Source organism: Leopardus geoffroyi, chromosome B2, assembly GCF_018350155.1.
Source record: "Leopardus geoffroyi isolate Oge1 chromosome B2, O.geoffroyi_Oge1_pat1.0, whole genome shotgun sequence".
NCBI lineage: Eukaryota > Metazoa > Chordata > Mammalia > Carnivora > Felidae > Leopardus > Leopardus geoffroyi.
This window is the reverse complement of record NC_059332.1, coordinates 1,811,047-1,835,963: the sequence shown is the minus strand read 5'-3', so window position 1 is coordinate 1,835,963 and position 24,917 is coordinate 1,811,047. Positions and strand designations below refer to the sequence as shown.

Here is a 24,917-nt window from a genome sequence, read left to right as displayed (position 1 = left end):
CTTTCTGCTTAACTTATCAGAATCATTATCTTTGTTTACGACCAGGGACCTTGACTGAAACAGAAAATGGTACCAGAAAGTGGGCTGAAAGTTTCTGCAGGGCTCTCGTAAGTCAGGGCACTGAGGAGGAAAGAGCGGGACTCCGAGAATTGGAATGAGGATATAGGTGGCATCCAGATAAATCAGGATGACAGGATCCCAAAGACTTCCAGAGGGGAAAATATGCATATGAAGTACAATAAAATAAAATAAAAAATGGAACTGAACTTCCTAACAGCAACCATGGAAGTGAGAAGGGAAGGGCGATGATTTTAAAATTCTCAAGGAAATGATTTCTAACCTAGAATTCTATTCACAACCGAGCAATCAAGTATGAAGTTAGAAGAAGACATTTGAAGGCATGAACAAAACCCCAAATGCCATTTCCCGGGCACCACTTCTTAGGGAGTTATTGGAAGCTATGTACCTTCAAAATAAGGGAGAGAACAAAACAATAGGACGACCCCAGGAGACAGAGAGCCTAGGATGAGGGGCAATCCCATAACAACAGTAGTGGGACGTCTTGGGAACGTGTTAGAGTACAGCAAGGCTCGAACAGCATAGCTCCAAAAATGAAAAAAATAAAAACAAACAAACAAAAAAAAGGAATTTTGTACCATCTGCGATAGAACTGAGAGGAAAGCCTCAAGCCGCTGTGGTTCGTTACAAGATTCCATCATTACTAACGTTTACACAGTCACGAAAGCGTAAACCCTCGATGCTGCTGTAACTAAACAGTGTGATGTGTGAATGCTCGGAGGGTGAGGCATAGGGCGCTCTCTCTCTGTCTTCTCTCTCTCATTTGCTCTTCCTTTCACTCTCTCTTTGTTATGTAAGGGTTCAAGTTTCTCATTTTTCATAGCAAATAATAAACAAGTCATGCGTAAAGTGAAAAAATCCAAATAGAATGAAAGCTGGTTATTAGGAAATATGGGCGAATAGAAGAAAGCACCAAAATTATTAAAAATGTGTTACCTCAGGCGAACAGGAATCAAGAGTGAGGAGCGGTGAGGAAGGTTTTTCGATGCGAGCTCATAGTATTCTTTTTTCTTAACTTTGAACATAAATGAAAATTAAATGAAAAGGGATGGAAGGGGATGTTGAGATCTCTAAGTGGTGGCAAAGGGCATTAGAGAGAGACGCATTTGTTTTGAAAACTGGAAGCGCGCACCGATGCTGCAGCCTAGGATGCATAGACTGGCGCAGTGGACAACCAGTTGTAGAAATAACTCGAGTCCAGGATACGGAAAATCTTGACTAGGAGGTTAAGGGGTCTGAGCAAACCAGGACTTTTTTCGGAAGGGCTGTGAAATGACAGGAGCGGCACTCCGAACATTTACCAGGGCCGCAGAATGAGGGATGGAGGGGACGAGACTGGAAACTGGGGGGTCGGTTGGAAATTTGCTGCAGGAGTCCAGGGAGAGAGGCTGAGAGTGTCAGCTAGGAAATGATCAGGAGCCGGGTATGTGTGCAAGACAGAGGAAGCAGTGGAGAGGAATCTGACGTGTTAGTCCGAGGTGCTGAGAGAATGGAAATGCAGTGAACAGGACGGGGCTTGTCTGTGAGGATTGATAGGAGTGTGTGATTTAACCAAAAAAGGCATCCTAAAAAAAGGTAAATTTGAAGCCTGGCCTGTAACAATGGGTCCCCAGGGTCCAGAGGATGAATTCTGCTTCTCAAGTCACTTCTGTGTCAACTTGACCAACTTCCCATTCACGAAGTGTCACACGGCCACCTGAATCTACGGTTAGGACGCTTTGTTGCTGCTATTTCATCACCAAGGACAGATATCAGGGCAGAGGCAGTGGTAAGGGAACATGTCTCCGAAAACAGAGGACAGGGGCACCCAGGGTGGCTCAGTCGGTTAAGTGGGCAACTTTGTCTCAGGTCATGATCTCGCTGTTCGTTGGTTCAAGCCCCATGTTGGGCTCTGGGCTGACAGCGCAGAGCCTGGAGCCTGCTTCAGATTCTGTCTCCCTCTCTCTCTGCCCCCCTTACTCATGCTCTGTCTTTCTCTCTCTCTCTCTGTCAAAAATAAATTAAAAACACAAAACAGAGAACATAATAAACTACATTTGCCAGGAAGTGCCTACATCTGCATATGAAATGGCAGAGGAAAAGAATAAAACAAGATCCCACAGCATCCCCTCCCCCACCAAAAATCCTCAATACTTTGGCTTATTGGTCATTGTTCACAACGTTTGATCTTCACATTTATCTTCAGAGTATTGGCCTTTAGAGAACTGATTTTTAGTGACACCTGCTCTCTTCCTCCTGTCTCCTAGACAATGGGATCTTTCGCACATAATTCTGGACTGAAGTGGACACGCGCTAGCCATTGGTCTGGCAGAATGAGAATTCATTTAGCTCATGGGGTCGCCTCCCCATGCTTGATCCTGTTCACAGTTTGGAACCTTCACTTTCTGGCTCAAAACAAAATAAAACTGAACAATACCCATTTCCCTCTTGGCTGGTGTGACTAGAAAGGGACATCACCAGAGCATACCTCTTCTCATTTGAACTTGTATTAAGCAGGTGTCTTTAGCTATAGAAGCTTTTAGCCAGGAGAAAGATGGCAAAAGTGTTGGATCCCAAAAGTCCTGGGAGAGGGAAGCAAGCACGATTCGGCTTCAGTAAGAGCCACTAAGGGTCTTGATGCGGCAGGTAGGGTGAATGTGTTTCCTGAGGCCTGGGTTCCAAGTCTGGTTCAAAGGCATATAAAGCCAGTTCTCACCCATTATGCCAGTGGCCCCTGGGGCGGGGTGGGGCACATCCCTGGCAAGTGAATCTCCCTGGAGAAACAGCATCCATCTTTCATTTACAGTCTGGGTTATGATCATAGAGGGCATCACTGCCTCCACTCATTAGTCCCATCATAATAGCAAGGGGGAGTAGGATTGACCCCAACAATTTGCAGAAAGCGTATATTGCATTAATGATGATGATGATGATAGTAGCTTAATATATCCTAGACACTTTACACGAATGTTCTCATACAATGCTCCTAACAACTCCTTGAGATGGGCACTATGAATGTTCTCATTTTATTTTATTTTTTTAATGTTTATTTTCTTTTGAGAGAGAGAGAGAGAGAGAGAGAGAGAGACAGAGTACAAGCAGGGGAGGGACAGAGAGAGAGAGAGAGAGAGAGAGAGAGACGGAGACACAGAATCCGAAGCAGGCTTCAGGCTCTGAGCTGTCAGCCCAGAGCCCAACGCAGGGCTTGAACTCACAAACCAAGAGATCATGACCTGAGCCAAAGGTGGACACTTAACCAACTGAGCCACCCAGGCGCCCCTAATGTCCTAATTTTATAGCTGAGGAACTTGAAGCTTAAAAAGGTGTAATTTGTCCAACGTACCCAAGGCTCACACATTTCCAGAATTCAGACCCCAAGTGAATTCTTTGCAAATGTCATGAGTAAGCATTGGTTTCCTTATGTCTGTAGTGTTTAGGATATGTGTTTATTTGGTCTTTTCAACCACATTGGAGGTTCCTTGGAGACAAGGCTCATGTCTTTCTCAGCTGGCTTCAGGACGGTGTTAATCAAATTAAGTCTTCCTTTTATTTCCTACAAAGGCTGGGACAATTTCCAGCTATGTCCATTATGATATGGGAGAATATGTCAGACCAGGTCACTCCTCAGGACCAGGCAGAACAGAAAAAGCAATTTAAAAAGTGTTTTAAAGGCCAACTCCTTGCTAACTATATGACAACACTTTTTTTTTCTCAACACTTTCTTCACTTTCTCTTCACTTCCTTCACTTCACAAAGCTCCCTTTTCAGCAGGTAACACTTTAGCAGCTCTTAGATGCCGTCATGGCGAAGTTGTTACTCAGAGCTCAGCCAGACAGTTCCCCCTCTCCCGCTTGTTACGGGCTGAATTGTGTCCCCCCACCCCCGCCCTTCCAACTCATAACTCATATGTTGAAGCCCTAACCCCTAATGTGCCTATATTTGGGGACAGGGTCTTTAAGGAATTAAGATGAACTGAGGTCACAAGGGTGGTGCCCTTACTTAATAAGACTGGTGTCCTGATAAGAAGGGAAAGAGCTAGCAGATCTATCACAGCGTCTCACTGTCTCTCTCTCCCCTTGAAAAGCCATGTGAGGATTCAGCACGAAGGCTGATGTCTACACGGCGGAGGAGAGGCCTCACCAGGAAACCACTCTGATGGCACCTTGATCTTGGACTTTTAGCTTCCAGAACTACGAGAAGATAAACTTCTGTTGTTTAAACCACCCAGTCTGTGATATTTTGTTACAGCAGCCCCAGCTGACTAATACACTATGTTTAAATCAAAAGAAGCAGGGGATGAGGAGAGCTTGTCCAGGGCAAAAGAAGATAGATCCTAGGAGACAGGTCTGGTTTGTTCACAGGTCCTGCTCATTCCTCATGGAGAACTTCTTACATCCTTTCCTGAAGTTTTGTTTTACATTTTCCTCTTCCATGATTCAAACATGAGTCGAGCAGTCGTTCACTGGGCACGAATTTTCTCAAACAAACAAACACCAGAGTTATCTCCTGCTCCCAAACCCATTGGACTAGGTTTGAGATCAGTCCAAGTCACTTAACTTTGTTCAGCTCTGTGACCAAAGACTTCATTATTGACTCTAATAAAATAGAAGACATGTATCATGAGAAAAGCATGGGTTCTAGAATCAGACAGACAGGCTTGGGTTTGACATTGAACTTTGTCCTTAACTATGGGTCTGTGAACATTATCGAGGCTGTTTTCTCATTGACAAAGAGCTATTTATTACATGTGTTCGACAGGATTGCTGGGTTAAGAGAGGGTGGGTCTGGAAACACCTGGAATATTGTAGACATCCCACAATTCGAACTTGATGATAGGAGGGTAAGTGGATGTTCATGAACCAGCACGAAAATGCGAAGGGCATACACCCACCTCCCTCTGGGTTCAGCTCTGTCTGTAATATTTTAAGCTGGAGTTTTGCAAAGGTAATTGCTAAAAGTACACACAGCTGGGTCCTTCACCAAATTAAAACCTCTGGGGATGAGTCCCAAGAAACTGTTTTAACAAGTTCCCTAGGTGACTCCAGTGCATACCCAGCTTGGCAATCACTGTGTTGTAGGATCGTTCTGCGTTTTAAACTGCAGAACTGAAGTTCAGTTTCCCGTGGGGCCAATTTATTTAGTTCCTTGGGGACTAAAAGCCTCCCTTGAAGACTGAAGACACATAAGAAAATATAAATTACTATTTTATAATTTAGTAGTATTTGGAAAATCACATGTAAAACATACCATGCTGGGTTTTCTAGAATCACTAATAAATTCTGTGGGAGTTCGGAAAAAAGGTTTTAAGAGTTGGGAACATTTATATTGTCTCCCCCCCCTCCCTCGCCACGTCCCTCCCCCCCAAAAAGCGAGGACACGGAGGAGCTTCAGCAAAGTAGGGAGCTGCCGATTTCTGTGTTTCTCGCCTCTGAGAGTCACCGGAGGTCCCTTTCTATAGATTCCCTCTCTTACAGTGGTTATCACTTTGATCATAAAGGAACATCACTTTCCCTTGAGAGTGAGAATTTCACAGTCACAAGTGCTTTCTGAGCGATTGTGTCAGAATTTATAGAAACACTGAATACAGTGCAGAACAAGGAGCAGAAGGGGTTAGTGCATCAACAAGAGAAAAGCCAAGGCCCCACTGGGACTCGAACCCAGGATCTCCTGTTTACAAGACAGGCGCTTTAACCAACTAAGCCATGGGGCCTGCGCGCACGGCGGGGTCGGTGCTGGGTCTGTCCTCGCTCTCAGACTAAACGCTCCCGCCCCAGCAGGCGCAGGTGCGGGACCCGGTGGGAAGCGGACACGCTCCGCGCCTCTGCCCTGTTAGGCCTCCCAGCGCTTCGTTCGGTCCAAGGATAACCCACAGCACCTCTCTCAGGCCGAGGCTAGCCCTCAGTAAGTCGACGCCATCCCCCGTAACCCCCGAGCGGGAGGACGTCTTCCAAAATCACACCTTGCGGGGGCTGCGCCTCTTCTGTAACGGGGACTCCACCTTCGAATGTGCGAAGTTGGGGTCTCCAACAAAGGAGCTTCACGCAGGACTCTCGCAGCGCCGCCCGGGCACCCGGCACCTGCACTGCGCAAGCAGTCACTTGCAGGGAGGGTCAGGAGCTGGGAGCGGGATGCCGGGGTGTGGACCTCGGCCAAGCGAGGCATGCCGCGTCTCCAATCCACGACGCCCGCGCGGAGGGCGCTGCCGGGACCCGCGCAGGTGCCCCGCTGGCGGCGAAGGGGAGGCGGAGAGGCCCCCGGCGCCCCAGCGGGTTCCTGGGTCCGGGTCGGCCCTCCTGGGGCTTTACGGTGCCCGCGAACGCTGCTCCGCCCACCCCGCGCAGCCCGGGCCGCCTGAGAGGGAGGCGCGTCTGCAGCTGGCGACGGGGACGCCTTCTCCCCTCTAGCACCCCCCCCCCGAAGTCGCATCCCCCGCGGTGATCCGCCCCAACCCCCGAGGTCGCACCAACCCGTGACCCGCTCTCCGACTCCCCCTCGAGGTCGCATCCCTCGCGGTGACCCGCCCTTCCCGCCCCCCAAGTCGCACCCAGCCGTGACCCGCCCCCTCCCCCCGCCTCCCCGACGTCGCACCCCACGGTGACCTGACCCACGCCCTCGAGGTCGCACCTCCCTGCAGTGACCCGCCCCCCGCCCCCCCCCCCGAGGTCGCATCCCTCTCGGTGACCCGCACCCCGCACCCGAGGTCGCACCCCAGGGATGGCCCGCACCCCCTCCCCAAGGTCGTACCCAGGGCGCCGAGAGCCAGGCGCACAAGCCGGCACCTGGTCTCGCTGCGCCCCCGGAAAGGCTCCGCGACTGACCGGGGTGGGGTCTGGGACTGGGGGGATGTCTGCGGGCAGGGGTCCTGGACACCCGGAGGTGAGGGGCGGAGGGCGGGAGACCGGGAGGCAGAACCGGCGTGGGAGGACGCGCCCAGACCGCGTGTGGAGTCTGCCCCGCGTGACATCCGCACCGAATTCCAAAGGATCCTGGCCCTAGACTCCGGGTCTTTGTTTTTCTCCCTCCCTCCCCAAACTTCTCTCCCTCCCTTCCTTCCCCTCCCCCCCCCCCCCCCCCTGCCAGTCAGGCAAGCACAACCCCGAGTGCAGCTCTCCTGGGGGGGAGGCAGGGGTGGGGAGGGATCCCCTGTGACTTCCACCTGCAGACCTTGAAAACACTTCCCTGCCGTCTACCCGGACCGCAGACCCGAGACTTAACACAGCCTGATTGATAGGTTCAAGGAAATCCCAATCCAAACTCCAGCAAGTTACTTAGAATATTGACAAACCGATTCTAAAGTTGAGACAAATGGCTCCGAATAACCCACACGAAACTGAAGAAGAACAGATTTCGAGGATTGTCACTACCTGACCTCGGATTTACTAGAAAGCCCTAGTGATCAAGACAGTGCGGTGGTGGGAAAAATAGAATGGAACAGAAGACAGCCCGGAAATGGACCCAAAAGGGACCGGGGACCTTCATTTTGAACTCGCCCAGGACTGGTGCCTCCTTCTTCCCTCAAGGGCTTGCCTTTGCAGGGGGAGTGTCTCCCACGGTTATCTACGCCTGTCCCACCGCTGCATTTGGGGGAGCAGCTAGCCTGTGAACTTCGCACGTTTGCAAACGGGGAGGAATTGTGTCCAGAATCGCTCCCACACCCTTCGTAACTGGGCTACTTAGACGAGTTGACGCGGAAATGAGTTGAGATCTGGGGAGACTGGGCCGGGGTGCGTGTTTTGCCCTGGGGGACCCGTGGAAGGCTTTGGGGAGCAGGGGGCAGGTTGTTAGGTGCCATAGCGTCTCCCCGCCCCCTCCCCGGGATCGCCGCTTCCCAACCTCCAAGCCTGTGAGCACGGCATCCTGCACGGCAAAAGGGGCGAGGAGGACGGGAGTGAGTCACGGGTCTTGAGGCGCGGTAGTGGCCCGGCTTCTTGGTCCACAAGGCGTGGGGAGGGGACAAAAGTCGCGTGCCTTCTCTGAGGCTCGAACTCAGGACCTTCAGATTATGAGACTGACGCGCTGCCCGCTGCGCTAAGAAGGCACCTGCCCCGCGGGCCTCTCGGCCTCTCCATCCGGTCCAGCCCCGGACCCGGGAGGTCCTGCCCGCTGTCGTGCGGCCCTCCGCGGACGCTGTGTCCCCGGCAGGTCACAGCGACCGATCCGAGTCCCCGGGGTTTACCCTCGAGGAAAGAAACGGCCCCGAGCGGCGCCGCCGCAGGGCTGATTTCACCCCAGCCCCACGTCGGCCCCGCGTGGGGCCAGGGCGCGCACCCTCCCCACCCCCCGACCCCCGCGGGACCTCCGGACCGCGGGCCCCGCGCCTGCCCCGCACACCCGCCCCCTGCCCCCGGGCGGCCGCGACCCCCGTCCCCGACGTCCAGGCAGCAGGTGCGGCGGGACCTCCGAGGACGGGGAAGGAGCCGCGGGGTCGGCCCCGGAAGACCACCGGCCACGCGGACCGCGTCCTGACTCAGTGCAGGCCTCCCACGTGCCATCTGGCAGCCCAGGAAACGACTCGCTCGGTTTTCCTGCGAGTAGAAGTTCCTGATTGGAAGGGCTTCGTGGAAGGGCTTCGTGATGTGTGAAACGGGATGACGTCTAACAGGAGTGTTTACGCCCCCGAACCCTGGACACACGGCGGCGGCCGCGGATGCTCGGGAGGGACGCGGGTAGTGACAGTGATTGGTATAGCAAATAAAAAGTCCAAAGGAGGGAGCGGCAAATATATACATTAGAGTATGATAACAGTGGTAACTAAGTAAACAGAGCAGGAGGGATTGTTCAGCTATGGTGTTGAGTAGTTATTTGGGAAAACACAGCTTACATCAATACACCACCTGCAATAATAAAATAGATTCCAAGTAGATATAAATTTTAGAAGTGGGGGGGGGACCAGAAATATAATTATTAGCACTGCCAAGGGAGACATTTTTATAATTTTGGTGTAGAAAACTAATTTTTGCAAAACATTCAGAAACAATGAAAGTGACATAACTCACTATATTAAAGCCATATTCTGCTTAGATACTCTGTCATCCCCTCAAAGAAATTGCATAAACGGAGTGAAAAATCAAATGAACAAATGGTGGGGAAATGTGTAAGTTGTGTTGTGAAGTTAATTTTCCTAATGTAAGTAACTTCTATACCTCAGCAAGTACATTCCAACTCACAGGAAAGACGTCCAAAGGGTATAGACACTGAGTTCATGAAAAAGGAAAAACAAATGGCTGTGAAACTTGGAGATATTATTAATCTTTTAATAATTATAAGATTTATAAGATTATAATAAGTAATATTCTTAAGAGAAATGCAAAAATGCAGCTACAGAACTGCAGGGAAACCCTACTTTGCACCTGTCGGGCTGGCAATCAAAGAAGCTAACAAAAACAATTGTCTGGGCTGGTGTTGCTTAGCATTTACACACACTGATTTAGAGTCCCAGGCTCCTGTGACAGGTTACCACCGGCTCAGCAGCTTGAAGCTACAGGTATTTCCTCCCAGCGCTGGAGGCCACAAGTCCCAACGTCAGTGTTACTGGGGGGAAATCAAGGCGCTGACAAGGTCCCAGTGGCTTGTCTCGGCCTCGTATCCATACCCTTTTTCTTTCCCCCTCTCTCTTGGACAGTTGTGAGGCAGTTAAGGTCCGCCTGAACCATCCAGGATAATTTCCCCATTTCAACTTTTTGCCATATAAGGTGATATTTGCAGCTTCCAGGAATGGGGAGGAAGGGGTATTTTTCAGTCTACTACAGTCACTAGTCCTGAAACCACCTACAGGCACGGGGTTTCCTGGTCTTAACTTTAGTCTCCTTCTCTCCTTGCATCTCTAATGTAAATCTCCTCGTGCATTATTGAGAATATTAGATGGCTTCATATGTGTAAGGAACCCACGACAGTATCAGGGGACTAGCAGGACATTCGTGGCAGTTGTGATGCTCACACTGCGCGACAGGCTGGCGGGGAACCAGGACCTTCCCAGGCGCTATAGGAAGACAGTTTAGTAACATCTGGGGGAGGCCAGACTCAACAAAAGTGCCACCCCAGGTCGGGTCTCACGACCGCTCCCCTGGTACCGCGCACCTGCCGTTTAGGGAGCTCGGTGTGGCTGGTGGAGGTCTCACTTCCGTGTGAACCTCATGACCTTACATTACATATAAATAGTTGGCAGCCAGACTTTTTCTAAGGTCTGCTCACAATATAAAGGCTGGCAGCGGTGGGATTCGAACCCACGCCCCCGAAGAGACTGGAGCCTTAATCCAGCGCCTTAGACCGCTCGGCCACGCTACCGCACGCCTGCCGCTCGTGGATCCTGCGGGTGATGAGAAACCTCCCTCCCCCCCTCTCCGCCCCGCGATCCTTCCCCGGGGTTCTCCCCCTCCCACGACCCCCGGGGCCAGAGCACCGCACACCCCGCGGGGTCCGCACGGAGGGCGGGCGCCGCTTAGAGCCCCAGCGCCGCAGCGTGCACCCCCGCCCCCCTCCCGCCCAGGCCTCGGCCACTGCCCATCTACACCGTGGACACAAACGTGCGCACAGAAGTGACGGAGAGACGTGTGTCACTTCAGGTAAGTGGCTTCAAAGAGCACGTCCCAGGGGAGCTCACTGTCACTACCCGCGTCCCTCCCGAGCATCCGCGGCCGCCGCCGTGTGTCCAGGGTTCGGGGGCGTAAACACTCCTGTTAGACGTCATCCCGTTTCACACATCACGAAGCCCTTCCACGAAGCCCTTCCAATCAGGAACTTCTACTCGCAGGAAAACCGAGCGAGTCGTTTCCTGGGCTGCCAGATGGCACGTGGGAGGCCTGCACTGAGTCAGGACGCGGTCCGCGTGGCCGGTGGTCTTCCGGGGCCGACCCCGCGGCTCCTTCCCCGTCCTCGGAGGTCCCGCCGCACCTGCTGCCTGGACGTCGGGGACGGGGGTCGCGGCCGCCCGGGGGCAGGGGGCGGGTGTGCGGGGCAGGCGCGGGGCCCGCGGTCCGGAGGTCCCGCGGGGGTCGGGGGGTGGGGAGGGTGCGCGCCCTGGCCCCACGCGGGGCCGACGTGGGGCTGGGGTGAAATCAGCCCTGCGGCGGCGCCGCTCGGGGCCGTTTCTTTCCTCGAGGGTAAACCCCGGGGACTCGGGTCGGTCACTGTGACCTGCCGGGGACACAGCGTCCGCGGAGGGCCGCACGACAGCGGGCAGGACCTCCCGGGTCCGGGGCTGGACCGGATGGAGAGGCCGAGAGGCCCGCGGGGCAGGTGCCTTCTTAGCGCAGCGGGCAGCGCGTCAGTCTCATAATCTGAAGGTCCTGAGTTCGAGCCTCAGAGAAGGCACGCGACTTTTGTCCCCTCCCCACGCCTTGTGGACCAAGAAGCCGGGCCACTACCGCGCCTCAAGACCCGTGACTCACTCCCGTCCTCCTCGCCCCTTTTGCCGTGCAGGATGCCGTGCTCACAGGCTTGGAGGTTGGGAAGCGGCGATCCCGGGGAGGGGGCGGGGAGACGCTATGGCACCTAACAACCTGCCCCCTGCTCCCCAAAGCCTTCCACGGGTCCCCCAGGACAAAACACGCACCCCGGCCCAGTCTCCCCAGATCTCAACTCATTTCCGCGTCAACTCGTCTAAGTAGCCCAGTTACGAAGGGTGTGGGAGCGATTCTGGACACAATTCCTCCCCGTTTGCAAATGTGCCAAGTTCACAGGCTAGCTGCTCCCCCAAATGCAGCGGTGGGACAGGCGTAGATAACCGTGGGAGACACTCCCCCTGCAAAGGCAAGCCCTTGAGGGAAGAAGGAGGCACCAGTCCTGGGCGAGTTCAAAATGAAGTTCCCCGGTCCCTTTTGGATTTTCGTGTTGGGCCGGCTCTCCAGGCCTGGGAAAAATCCCCTCCCGCCCGGTCTCCACCATGGGAGTTGGGCTTCCTTCCCCCTGAAGGCAGCACATGTTCCCGGCCAGGCAGGACGCTCAGCCGGCTCCCTCACTCTGACATCTTGGGAGTTAAGCGTCCTTCCAGGTGGCCCGCCTTCTGTCCCAGTTGGCAGAGTGTCTGCCCGTCTCACACTCAAGACCCGGGTGAGTGTCCTGTGGATGCCACGCAGAGTGTGCGCTCCACGGATGACAGGCTTGGGGCAGGAGGCCCTTCCTCCCCGAGGTCGCCAGGCTCCAGATCACCCTTTTCCGTAAAAGACTTCATTCAGTTGGTCTCAAGTCCCCGCGCCTCCTGGAAGGCGGTTTGAGGAGGAAACGGTAAAGAAATCACCATTTCTATCCCAGGTCTACATGGGCTTTTCTCAGAATCCATTCAGCGTGGACAAGGGTGAAGTGCTGAGAGGCGTTACTGCTGCGTCACACAGTGAGACTCTCATTTTGTAAGAAACTGCCAGGCTCTCTTCCAGGGTGGCTGCCCCATTTTGCATCCGCACCGGCAACGAATCAGAGCTCCTGTTGCTCCACGTGGTCACCAACAGTTGGTGTCGTTCGTGTACTGGAGTTTGGCCATAGCAGTAGCCACCTAGTGGTATTCCAGTGCTGTTTCAGTCTGCAATCCCCCGATAGGGCAGCCGGTGCTGAACACCTTTCCATATGCTTATTTGCTGACTCTATCTCGGTTGCGTTGCGTGTTCGGATATTTGCACATTTAAAAAATTGAGTGGTTTGGGATTACATCAAAATGCAAAGCTTCTGCACAGCAAAGGAAACAGTCAACAACACTGAAAGGCAACCGACAAAACGGGAGAAGATATTTGCAAATGACACATCAGATAAAGGGTTAGTATCCAAAATCTATAAAGAACTGATACAACTCAACACCCAAAAAACAAATGACCCAATAAAAAATGGGTAGAAGACATGAACAGACATTTCTCCAAAGAAGCCATACAGATGGCCAGGGGTGCCAGGGTGGATCAGCCAGTTAAGCCTCTGACTCTCGATTTTGGCTCATGTAATGATCTCGAAGTTTGTGAGATTGAACCCCGCATGTGAGCTCTGTGCTGACAGCTTGGAGCCTGCTTGGAAACTTCTCTCTGCCTCTTGCCCGCTCTCTCTTCCTCCCTCTCAGAATAAATAAATAAACCTTAAACATAAAAAAAAGAAGACTTCAGATGGCTAATAGACACATGAAAATATGCTCAACATCACTCATCATCAGGGAAATACAAATAAAACCCACAATGAACTATCACCTCACACAAAATGGCTAACATCAAAAACACAAGAAATAATTAGTGTTGGTGAGGATGTGGACAAAAAGGACCCCTCTTGCAGTGTTGGTGGGAATGCAAAGTGGTGCAGCTGCTGTGGAAAACTGAATGGAGTTTCCTCAAATAATTAAAAATAAAACTAACCTATGATCCAGGAATCACACCACTAGATACTTACCCCCCCAAAATATAAAAACACTAATTCTAAGGTATACACGCACCTGGATGTTTATTGCAGCATTATCTACAATAGCCAAATTATGGAAACATCCCAAGTGTCCATGGATACATGAATGGATAAAGAAGATGTGGCATAGAATATACAGTGGAATATTACTCAGCCTTAAAAAGAATGAAATCTTGCCATTTGCAACAAGATGGATGGAGCTAGAGAGTATAATGCTGAGCAAAAAGTCAGTCAGACAGAGAAAGACAAATACCATATGACCACTCACATGTGGAATTTAAGAGACGAAATAGGCAAAGGAAAACAAGAGAGAGAGAGAAAGAGAAACCAAGAAACAGACTCCTAACTATAGAGAACAAACTGGTGGTTACTGGAGGGGAGGTAGGTGGGGGGCTGGGGGAGATAGGGAGTAGGGATTAAAGAGTACTACAGTTATCATGATTAAAAAAATAAAATAATTGAGTTGTTTGGGTTTTTTTTTAGGAGTTATCTTTTCATGTGTCAGCCATCTGGATGTCTTCTTTATTTTTAAGGTTTCTTTATTTTGAGAGGGAGGGAGAGAGAGCGGGGGAGGGGCAGGGAGAGAGAGAGAGAGAGAGAGAGAGAGAGAGAGAGAGAATTCCAAGCAGGCTCCAAGCTGTCAGCACAGAGCCCACACGCAGGGTTCAATCTTACAAACTTCGTTTCAAACGAAGTGGCCCTAGGTGTCCCCCAACCTGCTCTTTTCCCACAGTAACTCTGTCCTCCCCTGGGAATTCTTGGGTCCCGGACATTTTAACTTCCAGTTGATCATTATTCCTAAAGTTTCCTTAAGAGGATTAACAAGGGATCTTAACTGTTTATTCTACCCCCCCCCAAACACCCCAAGTTTTCTTTGTAGTGAACACAGGATTCATGGTTCATGAATTTCTCTTATTTTATGAAATCATTATAAATAGAGCTGGAGATTGCTAGAATCTAGAGACATTACGCATTTCTCCGTGTCTGCCTGCTTTAAACTGTAACACCACGCAGGTGCTTAAAGACCCTTCTACTAGGAAAAGCATCCTTCCTCGGCAGTGGGTCGCATCTGAACTGTCATCTCCCTAAGAATCCACTTTTCAGGAGCAAGGAGCTCGAGCAAGCTGCAACCGAACAGCTCGGGTTCCACCGCTGGGAGATTGGTGAGAGTCTGGGGGGTGAGTAGGTCTGACTCGAGGGGCCTGGCCAACGTAAAACGATTCTCAGGAAGAGTGGGTTTCAGAAAACGCCAGGCCCTACTGGGAGTCGAACCCAGGATCTCCTGTTTACGAGACAGGCGCTTTAACCAGCTAAGCCATAGAGCCACCCGGGAGCCGGCGCCGCGCTGAGGCCTCGTGTCCCTTGGCCAGGGTGGAAGCGAGCTCGCATCGCGGTCGTCTCCGGAAGACAGGCAGGTGCGGAGGGAGGCTTCTCTCCCGCAGGACGCGCTGGGGGCAGAACACCAGAAGCACCAGGAGGCCGCAGGGGCGGACCAAGGGTTTTTCTATTACCCGGAGGAAGAGTGCCACAGAGAGTCGAGGCCACGCAATCCGTGGTGAAGACCGTGACAGGAAGGACTATTTACAACTTAAAGATGACCGCGGGATTTGCACAGAGCGGCTGGGCCCGGGCACCCGCGTACCTGCCCGAGGCGCCTGCAGCCTCCGGATCCGGGACACGAAGAGCCGCGCGTCCCCGGGCGAGCGGAGGAGGCCGGGGTCAGGGGGCCCCCGGCCCTGTTCCAGGGCTCAGCCAACATCTGCGGGAACGACTCTGCAGGGGGCGCCTCTCGGGAGGGGTGCGGAGTGCGAGCCACGTGGTCAAGTTTTGAAGCATCCACGAGGAAAAAGCCGTTTGTCGGCTGGTTTTCCCGCATCTCCGGTCCCCTCGGTTGCTCTCGGCGACAGTCTGAAAATCAGCTCGCCAAGCATGGCAGGCCTGCTCCGCTCGAACCCGCGGCGCCCTCAGGCGACCCCCCACCCCGAGGTCGCCCCCTGAGGTGACCTGCCCCTCCCAGGTCACCCCCGCCCCCTGCAGGTCGCCCCCCTGCAGTGACTCGCCCTCCCCCAGGTCATCCCTGCCCCCCTCCCGAGGTCGCACCCCTGCGGTGACCACCCTCCACCCTCGAGGTCGCAGCCCCGCGGTGACCCTCACCTCCTCGGTTGCACCCTGGACCCGGAAGGCGCCCTGTTGCGTTGCGCGCGCGGGAGGCGCGGCGTCAGGGCGGGGCGGGGCGGGGCGGGGCGGGGCCTGGGACCCGAGGGTCTGCGAGGTGGGGGGGGAGACCTGGAGGGGCCGGGACTGGGGGCGGCGGGGAGGCCGGAACGGCGATGGGGGTAGAGTCGGGGGCCCACCCGGACCGCGCGGGGGTTCGGGGCCGGATTTTATTCCCCGGCCGGGTCCCCCTCCGCACCCCCAGCCCCGTGTCCCGGGGGCAGAGTTCAGGCGGAAGATCCAATCCGGGGGCTCGGCACCTGGCCTCCAGTGGGTGGGCTCAAGGGGCGGTCTAAGCACACGCGTCGCCTCGGACTGTGCGGGTTGCAGGCCGTGGGACTCCCGACGCCTGTGCCAAAGGGAGTGGGTGATGCGCACGGGGCCGCCTGGTGTGTCTTGTCCACCTGGGAAATAGCTCCGAAAGAATCGCGTGTGTGCGCGCGCGTGTGTGGGGCGCGTGTGCGCGATGAACCGTGAATATTACTTTTGGGTCAGTTCCTCATTTATCTTTTCACTTTACTTGGAAGTTTTGTTTTGGTTGTTTTTTGAATCTCGGCAAACTATTTTGAGATTCACAAACTGAGGGAACATAGACATTACTCACCAAACACTTGAGGGACCTGAAGTGTCTATTACGGTCATGGAGGTAGGAGAGAGGTTCTGGCCGCTCTATTTAGCCAGAAGTCATGAGACCACAGTCTGCATTTGTAAAATGAGTTTTGCCATTAAAAAAAAAAAAAAAAAAAAATCCTTGACTCCTGGAGTGAGTTTTGTTTGGTGCTGTTGAGTTAACTATTCTTGCTGGATTCTTAGTTATATTTTATTTGGGATGTTGATCTTTAGATGTTAGAGTTGAATTGTTCTCACTTGGTTTTCTTTTGGGTGCTACTTATATCAGGTTTTGGTGGCCCTGACCAGCGGATCAGGCAGCTTTCCATTTCTTATGCCCTGGAATTATTTTCAGCTGACCACGGGAGTGATCTGATCCTTGGCAATTTGAAGGAAGTTGCCTAAGGGAGTGAGTGCTTCTCAGAGTGGAAAAGAGGCCTGACGCCCTGTTCATTTGCTTCTCTGGTTAACGTTCCAGCAGAATGTGTAAGTTGGGCACGTCCTACTGTCTGTGATTCTCGGTGTATTTGTTGAGAGACAACGACACTAAAAGACTAATCCACTGTGTCTATTGTCCTCCTGGCACAGGCAAGCCTTCAGTCAATGTTGCTCATTATTATTATCACATCAGTGTTGGCCATTTATATTGTCCTAAACTCAGTCATTCATTACTCTTAGCATCAGATACAGAGGTATAAAGTTGTAAATAATATTTGATTTTTGCTTAAACTATCTCTCATCTATTCATATATCTACACTGTCATTACTAATTTTGAATTCTGATTTTATATTTTCCTTTGATTAGACCTTCCACTGGGTTGTATTTTGGTTTCATTTGTCAAGAAGACTTTTTTTAGCTCTCCTAGCATGTAAACAGCTTTTCTTTTTTAACTTCTTTCTTCCATTTTCATTTGGTAGGTTTTGTGGTCTTTTATTTACTTTTTAAGTGGTATACTAAACAGTAATTCAGTCATTTTTCATCTTATTCTTTAAAAAATGCATCTGAGGGGCGCCTGGGTGGCTTAGTCAGTTAAGCATCTGACTTCGGCTCAGGTCCCGATCTTGCGGTCCGGTCCGCGAGTTCGAGCCCCGTGTCGGGCTCTGTGCTGACAGCTCAGAACCCAGAGCCTGTTTCTGATTCTGCATCTCCCTCTCTCTCTGCTCCCCCACCTGCTTACACTCTCTCAAAAATGAATAAATGTTAAAAAAAAAATTTAAAAAATGCATCTGAGGTTATGAATTGTTCCCACTGACATGCTTTAGTTACACCCTACTGGTAATGATATATGTTGTCTTCTCATTCTGTTGTGCATAGCCTTCGGTTTTGGTTTTGATTTTCTCTGAGATATTTTAAGAATTTGATTTTTTGAAGCAACAATATTTATATTTTTAAATTATATTTTGATTCTTATTTTTACCCTTATTTTCTAGTACATTATTTTCTAAATTAAGAAAATATTTTGACAGTTTCTTACTGACCAATATATCGTCAAGTTATGAAATTCCATGGGTAATTTTAAAATGGTGTATTCTCCATCTTTAGGAAATAATTTGATTGTATTTATCGGGTTAGTTTTGTTGATTATTTTTAAAGTTTCTTATTGCTTATTTCTTTGTCCATTGATATTTCTTGGAGTGAGAATGGTAAATTAAAGCCAATTATTAATTGTGTCTTTCTACCTGTATCTCTGATGAATTTCTGCGGAATGAAAATTGCTGCTTTATTTTTTTGAGCATAAGTATTGAAAGGCAAAAATCTTTGTAACTCCACTTATAACTTTTAGTATTTTTAAATCCATGGTTTTGAAATTTTAAAATGCTGGGAAAAACTGCAATTGAGATTTTTGAGTAGACCTACTGTGTGCCTTTTAGAGAAATTCTAGGAGTAATGGAATCTCTCATTCTGGCCAAGAACTTCCCAGAGACTTGAATAAAATGTGTTTCTGACCTGAAAATCTGGGGCGAGTGGGAGAATCACCCTTTTGATGTTGGTGTTTTCTAGGTCGCATCCTTCACTGTCCTACTTTTCCTGGAGAGAATATTCATACTATTCCATACATTCACATCTCCCAACTACCCAAAATAGGCTGATGGCTTCTAAATATCTTTCTCACAAAGACCTCTGTAGAATTTCATAGGATCGTAGACAGCTGCCTATGAGACATTTCCACCTTATCATCTCACAGACACCTGAGCACATCCAGTCTTTCCTAGTCTTTTCTCCTTGTTAACACCACAATCCAGAAACCGGGTAAGTACCCGAGATGATGCTCCGTCATCCATTCCCTCCTCACGCATGTATTCATAAGGGAATATGCAGTCACGGCTGTTGAGGCGCAAATAGGGATCTTTTCCTAACTCACCACGGCAATCACAGCATTAGTAGAGTGTTCCAAGTGGCGCCTGCTGCTGTGAAATCATAATTTGATGTCACTGAGAGTTTTTGCTATTAATGCAGGTAACCCATCAATAAGCCAGCTATTCCAAAGATACAATTCTAGTTTTAATCTGATATTGTCTCTAAAGAACCTTGTAGTTTAAGTAGATACAAACCTGAGGTTTTGCCTGGACAAAAACATTCTGGATCAAGTTTCCCACGAGGGATAGTTGAATTTGCCCCCCAAATTATGAAAAACAATCCTAAATGATGCTATGTAGCGTCCCAAGTTTGTCCTTCTTGGCATGGAGGGAGTTGTAGACATCGGGTGACCTCCTGGCTGGGACCATGAAGGGCAGAATGAGCCGCAGCCCCGTGGCACCTCAAAACTTCAAGGCAAGTGTTTTGTCCTCGCGTTCTTGCTACCTTCTGTCCCCTGACGGACGGTACCTCTTAAAATGCAGGACGGGTGTGAGCTTTGGTTCCTGATGAATAATCCAGTTATGGAGCGCCTGCCACAGTCTTGTGTCCCCAGGTCTTACGCTCCATGTGGCTAATGCCAGGCTCACATCAACTACTCATCCTCTTTGCACTGAGAGAAGACAAGTAGAAAGTTTAAAGTTAGCTCACATTTTGGCTAGGGTTTTTAGACATGGTCCGTGAAAATGTACTGGCATAAAGTGGCTGATTTCAGAACTTGATAGCAGACATAGAGGCATGGCTTCTACATAACTTTGCAAATTAGGAATATATGTTGAAGCCAGGAGATACCCTTAGAACACAGTGATTGATCACAATTTATTTTATTTTATATTAGAATTTTATTATTTTTAAAGTTCTTATTTATTTTGAAAGAAAGAGAGAGAGAGAGAATCCCAAGCAGGCTCCACACTGTCAGCACAGAGCCCGACGTGGGGCTCAAACCTACAAACCACGAGATCATGACCTGAGCCGAAATCAAGAGTCAGACACTTAACTGACTCCGTCACCCAGGCACCCCCAATTTTATATTAGAATTTTAAACAGACCATTAAGGTCGTAAATTATTTTCTCTCCTTTGGTGGGAAGTCACTGTCTGAGACTCAGTTTTCCCTAATTAAGGGAATAGATAGAAAAATCGCCCTGCTGAGTATCATTTAGTTTTGATTACCATTTCTACTCCTTTCTAAGTAACAATCCTCTTTGTTCCATCATATAATCCGTGTATTCCATTTAGTTTATCTTCCAAGTTACTAATGTCCTTGGAATCTATATTTAACACAATTCAACACAATTTAACACAATTAGGAATTCCGCCTGTCTCACCAGCGACTTATTATCTATGCTTCCCACATCCTATGAAGTTTTGCCTTTATCTCATGAGCTACTGCCTTAATTACTCCCTAGATAGGCTTTATCCATCCAATTTGCTTTCCCACTTTCCGTGTCACGTATTATCAAAGAGTACAGCAAACTCATATTTCATGACCCACCAACTGAGCATTCTGTATTTCTGGGCAGACTAACAGTGTCCTGTACACGAACGGTCCTGAGGTCCCAGAGGTGAAGACAGAGCTCCAGGCCCAGGCTGGCGGGGTTACCGTGTGAAGCTCAAGGTGTCAGCATATCAGGTTCTTCAAAACTAACTTGTGGGGTGATACTCAATTTCAATTCCTACAGATTTGCCTGCCGGAAGCAAAGAAATTGGAAAGAGAGAAAAGAGCTGAACAAAGAAAAGATCCTCAGTCATCTTTTCCGTAGTCCCTCTGAAATTATAATCTAAAAATTGGCGGGGTGCCTGGGTGGCTCCGTTGGTTGGGCGTCCGACTTCAGATTACGATCTCATGGCTCATGGGTTCAAGCCCCGCGTCGGGCTCTGGGCTGACAGCTCAGAGCCTGGAGTCTGCTTCCGATTCTGCGTCTCCCTCTCTCTCCGTACTCCCCTGCTCATGCTCTGTCTCTCTCAAAAATGAATAAATGTTATAAGAATTTTTTAAAAAACAAAAAAACCCGAAAACTAAGAATTGGTATGAGCTGTACGTCTGCCCTAGGTGTCGCTCTGAGGTGACGAAATGGTTTGCACAGTGTCGAGGCCACTACATTTCTGAGGCCAAACGGCGTCTGAAAGAATTCGACGTACGTTGCTCTTTCCTTTTAGAAGAACAAAAGGGTGGGTAGTCGGTGTGATTTCGCAAGGAACATTTGGGCAGGGGGGAAGGGGAACAGAATCTCTATCGGGAACTTCCCAGATTCAAAGAAAATAATGTTTCTGACCTGAAATTTGAGGAAAGCAAGGGAAAATTCTGTAGTCAGAGCAGCGGGTGAGGTGGGCTGGCAGGCGGGGTGGTGACGGGAGAAGGGAAGGTGAGACTTTTCCTGGGCTCCAAATCAAGTCTTTGGGAAGATAAAGGAAAATTGTTTCGACTTGTTCAAGCGGACAGAAGACTTTATCTAAGACGTCTGCAACGGAGCCCAAAGTTTGGAAATAGGGGAGCCAGACCGAACTCCGCTCCGCACACAGCAGGGACGTGTGGGCACTTACAGCTGACACGCGGGGTGAGGGGAAGTGGGCCAAGCACTGCTGAGACGTCGCAGGATTCTTGGCAAAGCCTGGCCAACGTCGAGTCCTAGTTGAGAAGGGGGATCGGAGGAGCCTGACCCAGGTCTGGTCAAGGAGGAGGTGTGTGGGATGATACACCTTGAATTTGGGCCCAGTGGAGACCACAGAGGTCAGACACCGAGGGCACTGACAGCCGGGGGATGGCTGGACGGTCCATGTCAACCCTGGGTCTTAGGAGCGCCGACCGGCTGGACGGGGGAGGCAGTGGGGCTGAGGCTGAGCACAGTGGGCGACCACGCGAAGTGCAGGGGCCACTCTTTCATCGTGTGTCAAGACGCCAGCATTTTGTGCACAGCCTCCACTCCCCGGGGCAGCATATACTAGGATCGCCCGGAAGGCCTTTTATTTTTTATTTTTTTAATTTTTTTTTCAACGTTTATTTATTTTTGGGACAGAGAGAGACAGAGCATGAACGGGGGAGGGGCAGAGAGAGAGGGAGACACAGAATCGGAAACAGGCTCCAGGCTCTGAGCCATCAGCCCAGAGCCCGACGCGGGGCTCGAACTCACGGACCGCGAGATCGTGACCTGGCTGAAGTCGGACGCTCAACCGACTGCGCCACCCAGGCGCCCCGCCCGGAAGGCCTTTTAAAGCACACACTGCTGTTCTCACCCCCAGAGTTTCTGATTCAGTCAGTCTGGGAGCGAGCTAAAAACTGCATTTCTTTGTCAAATATTTTTAATGTGTATTCATTTTTGAGACGGGGGAGGGGCAGAGAGAGGAGGACAGAGGATGTGAAGCAGGCTCTGTGCTGACAACACAGAGCCCGATGCGGGGCTCCAACTCAGGCACCGCGAGATCATGACCTGGGCTGAAGTCGGACGCTCAACCGACTGAGCCCCCAGACGCCCCTCAGAACTGTGTTTCTAACAAGTTCTCGGGTGATGCTGTTGCTACTGGTCCTGGTCAGGACACATCGCCGAGAGGATGAACTCCCTACGGATGGGGGGCGAGGAGGGGAACACGTGGGTGGGTGGAGACTCTCGGGGGTCCCTCTGGGTAAGGAACTGTGGAGGGTAGTGGGCAGTCTCCATGGCCTTACCCAGGTCTGCTTTGGCAGGATGGTGCCCCTGCCCCCGCCTGTGGCTCCCAGCTGCCCCTTCCAGCCAGAGGAGTCACCTCACCTGGAGGGCTCACCTTGGGGCTGGGGCGACCCCACAGCCAATGGTTGACTGACCTGAGTTACAAAAGACCATCCCTCTTCCTTCAAGGTGGAATGATGATAGCGGGCTTTATCCCGAGGTAATCTCCAGCAGAAATCCCGAGTAATCTTCCTTCTTCCTCTGCCCCATCCTGCATCACTGGTCCCTTCTTCTGAGACCACTCAGTAAGCGACATGTGTCCACATCTCAGTCTCAGTCTGCTTCCTGGGAACCGAAGCCAAGTCAAGGGGTATTTGTGGGGGTCACAGAATGAGATCCGATGTGCTCTGGCATGGACCCTGGCCCTCCCTTTCTCAGGTTTGGGGACTCCAGCTTCCAGAACAAACAGGTGCTCCCAAAGCCCAGGAACGCCGACGTTCACGCAGTCCTCAGGGAGGCCCGGTTTCTACGTGGTAACTGCCGGAGGGACAGTGTGCTGGGGTCTGGCCTCCGGGAGTGGCCGCATCTCAACTCTGGGAGTAGGCGGTTAGAGGGTCTGAGTCCTGGTTCCCTGGACTTTGGAAACCGCACCCCACCCCCCATCCCGCCTGGGGACTGTCCTCAAAGGTTTTGTGATCCGCAGAGCAATAGTCATTTCAGACACCTGTTAGGTGGCTGGTGGGGTAGATGCCTGTGAAAACACCGCACCGAGTGTATCTAATTTGCATGGTAGTTTGTGGGAACTTCTGGTTGGAAGAAAAAACTCCGCAGCAATAATAGAGCCAGTGAGGTCATGATGAGCACCGAGACGGCAACAGTAAGGTTCCAACTTCCTTAACGGACCTGAGCAATCCTGCGCAGCCCGCCCGCTCCCAGAAGGTTCTGTGTGTGGCTTTCCCGGGGGACCAAGATCTGTCACAGGGGTCGGTGAGGAGGGGAGAAGTGGGCACTTTATCTCCGGATCCCCCCTTTATAAAGACTTCTACATTCTCCTCATCATTGCCACCTTCGTCTGCAACATCTGCCCCCAGACCTGCCCCAGTTCCCCCACCTCCCAGCGCCAGGAAGTTCCCCCTGCTTCTCCGGACTCAGATCAGCCTTTCTGTTCCCTGCAGGGTCAGCCCTGGGGGGGGGGGGGCATCAAGGATTCCCTGCAGGGTCAGCCCTGGGGGGAGGCATCAAGGATTCCCTGCAGGGTCAGCCCTGAGGGGGGCATCAAGGATTCCCTGCAGGGTCAGCCCTGGGGGGAGGCATCAAGGATTCCCTGCAGGGTCAGCCCTGGGGGGGGGGCATCAAGGATTCCCTGCAGGGTCAGCCCTGGGGGGGGGGCATCAAGGATTCCCTGCAGGGTCAGCCCTGGGGGGAGGCATCAAGGATTCCCTGCAGGGTCAGCCCTGGGGGGGGGCATCAAGGATTCCCTGCAGGGTCAGCCCTGGGGGGGGGGGCATCAAGGATTCCCTGCAGGGTCAGCCCTGGGGGGAGGCATCAAGGATTCCCTGCAGGGTCAGCCCTGGGGGGGGGCATCAAGGATTCCCTGCAGGGTCAGCCCTGGGGGGGTGCATCAAGGATTCCCTACAGGGTCAGCCCTGGGGGGGGGCATCAAGGATTCCCTGCAGGGTCAGCCCTGGGGGGAGGCATCAAGGATTCCCTGCAGGGTCAGCCCTGGGGGGGGGGCATCAAGGATTCCCTGCAGGGTCAGCCCTGGGGTGGGGGGGGGGACATCAAGGATTCCCTGCAGGGTCAGCCCTGGGGGGGGCATCAAGGATTCCCTGCAGGGTCAGCCCTGGGGGGGTGCATCAAGGATTCCCTGCAGGGTCAGCCCTGGGGGGGTGCATCAAGGATTCCCTGCAGGGTCAGCCCTGGGGGGGGGCATCAAGGATTCCCTACAGGGTCAGCCCTGGGGGGGGGCATCAAGGATTCCCTGCAGGGTCAGCCCTGGGGGGAGGCATCAAGGATTCCCTGCAGGGTCAGCCCTGGGGGGGTGCATCAAGGATTCCCTGCAGGGTCAGCCCTGCGGGGAGGCATCACGGAGGGAACCTGCATTTTTCAGGATGGAGCCTGTCGCAGACGCTCAGCATAACCACTCGGGGAAGCCGAGCCCTCTTCCTTCTTGGCTTCGGGACTCTCCCACGGACCGGGGACTTGCTGCCCGGAGCGCTCACTCTCACACAGCAGTTCTCTGCTTTACGCTGAACTGGAACCTCGAGCGGCCCCCGCCTCCTGCACCCACTTCCTGGCCCCTGATGATCCTCATCGGAAAGTAGTAACAGGTGTGGAAGCTTCCGAGGCTTTGCTACGGTCCCTGGGGGTTCTCAGGAGACACTCCACGAGGAACACATCTCCCACCGTGACCGTGACCGGAGCGGCCCTGCAGCCCCTCCTCCCTCCCTCCCTGCTTGGCGAGGCCTCTGGGGGTCTCACGTCCCGAGGGGACGCCACAGACGGCCAGGCTTTGTTTTCCTGACTGGATTTTGAGTGCAAGACAAAACACCCAAATGTGGGGAAAACATTTTCCTCTGAGGTCACACGCAGCCCGGTCCTGGAGGCCAGACCCCAAGAGTCTCCGCGGCAGTTCCTCCAGGAGGCCGGGTCTTCCCCGAGGACCGCGTGAACG

General features: G+C 51.9%; 1 protein-coding gene and 5 non-coding genes across 7 annotated transcripts in view; 1 reads left to right on the top strand and 5 right to left on the bottom strand.

Moving 5' to 3' along the window:
- The window catches only part of LOC123609414 (zinc finger protein with KRAB and SCAN domains 4-like), a 455,099-nt gene that overhangs the window by 174,214 nt on the left and 255,968 nt on the right, over window positions 1–24,917 (bottom strand). The gene's annotated exons all lie outside the window — the stretch shown is intronic.
- On the bottom strand, window positions 5,694–5,767 carry TRNAT-UGU. The gene has a single exon. It is a non-coding gene; the product is annotated as a tRNA-Thr (tRNA).
- Window positions 8,023–8,095, bottom strand: TRNAM-CAU. Its single transcript has one exon. It is a non-coding gene; the product is annotated as a tRNA-Met (tRNA).
- Window positions 10,260–10,341, bottom strand: TRNAL-AAG. Its single transcript has one exon. It is a non-coding gene; the product is annotated as a tRNA-Leu (tRNA).
- On the top strand, window positions 11,295–11,367 carry TRNAM-CAU. Its single transcript has one exon. It is a non-coding gene; the product is annotated as a tRNA-Met (tRNA).
- Window positions 14,674–14,747, bottom strand: TRNAT-CGU. The gene has a single exon. It is a non-coding gene; the product is annotated as a tRNA-Thr (tRNA).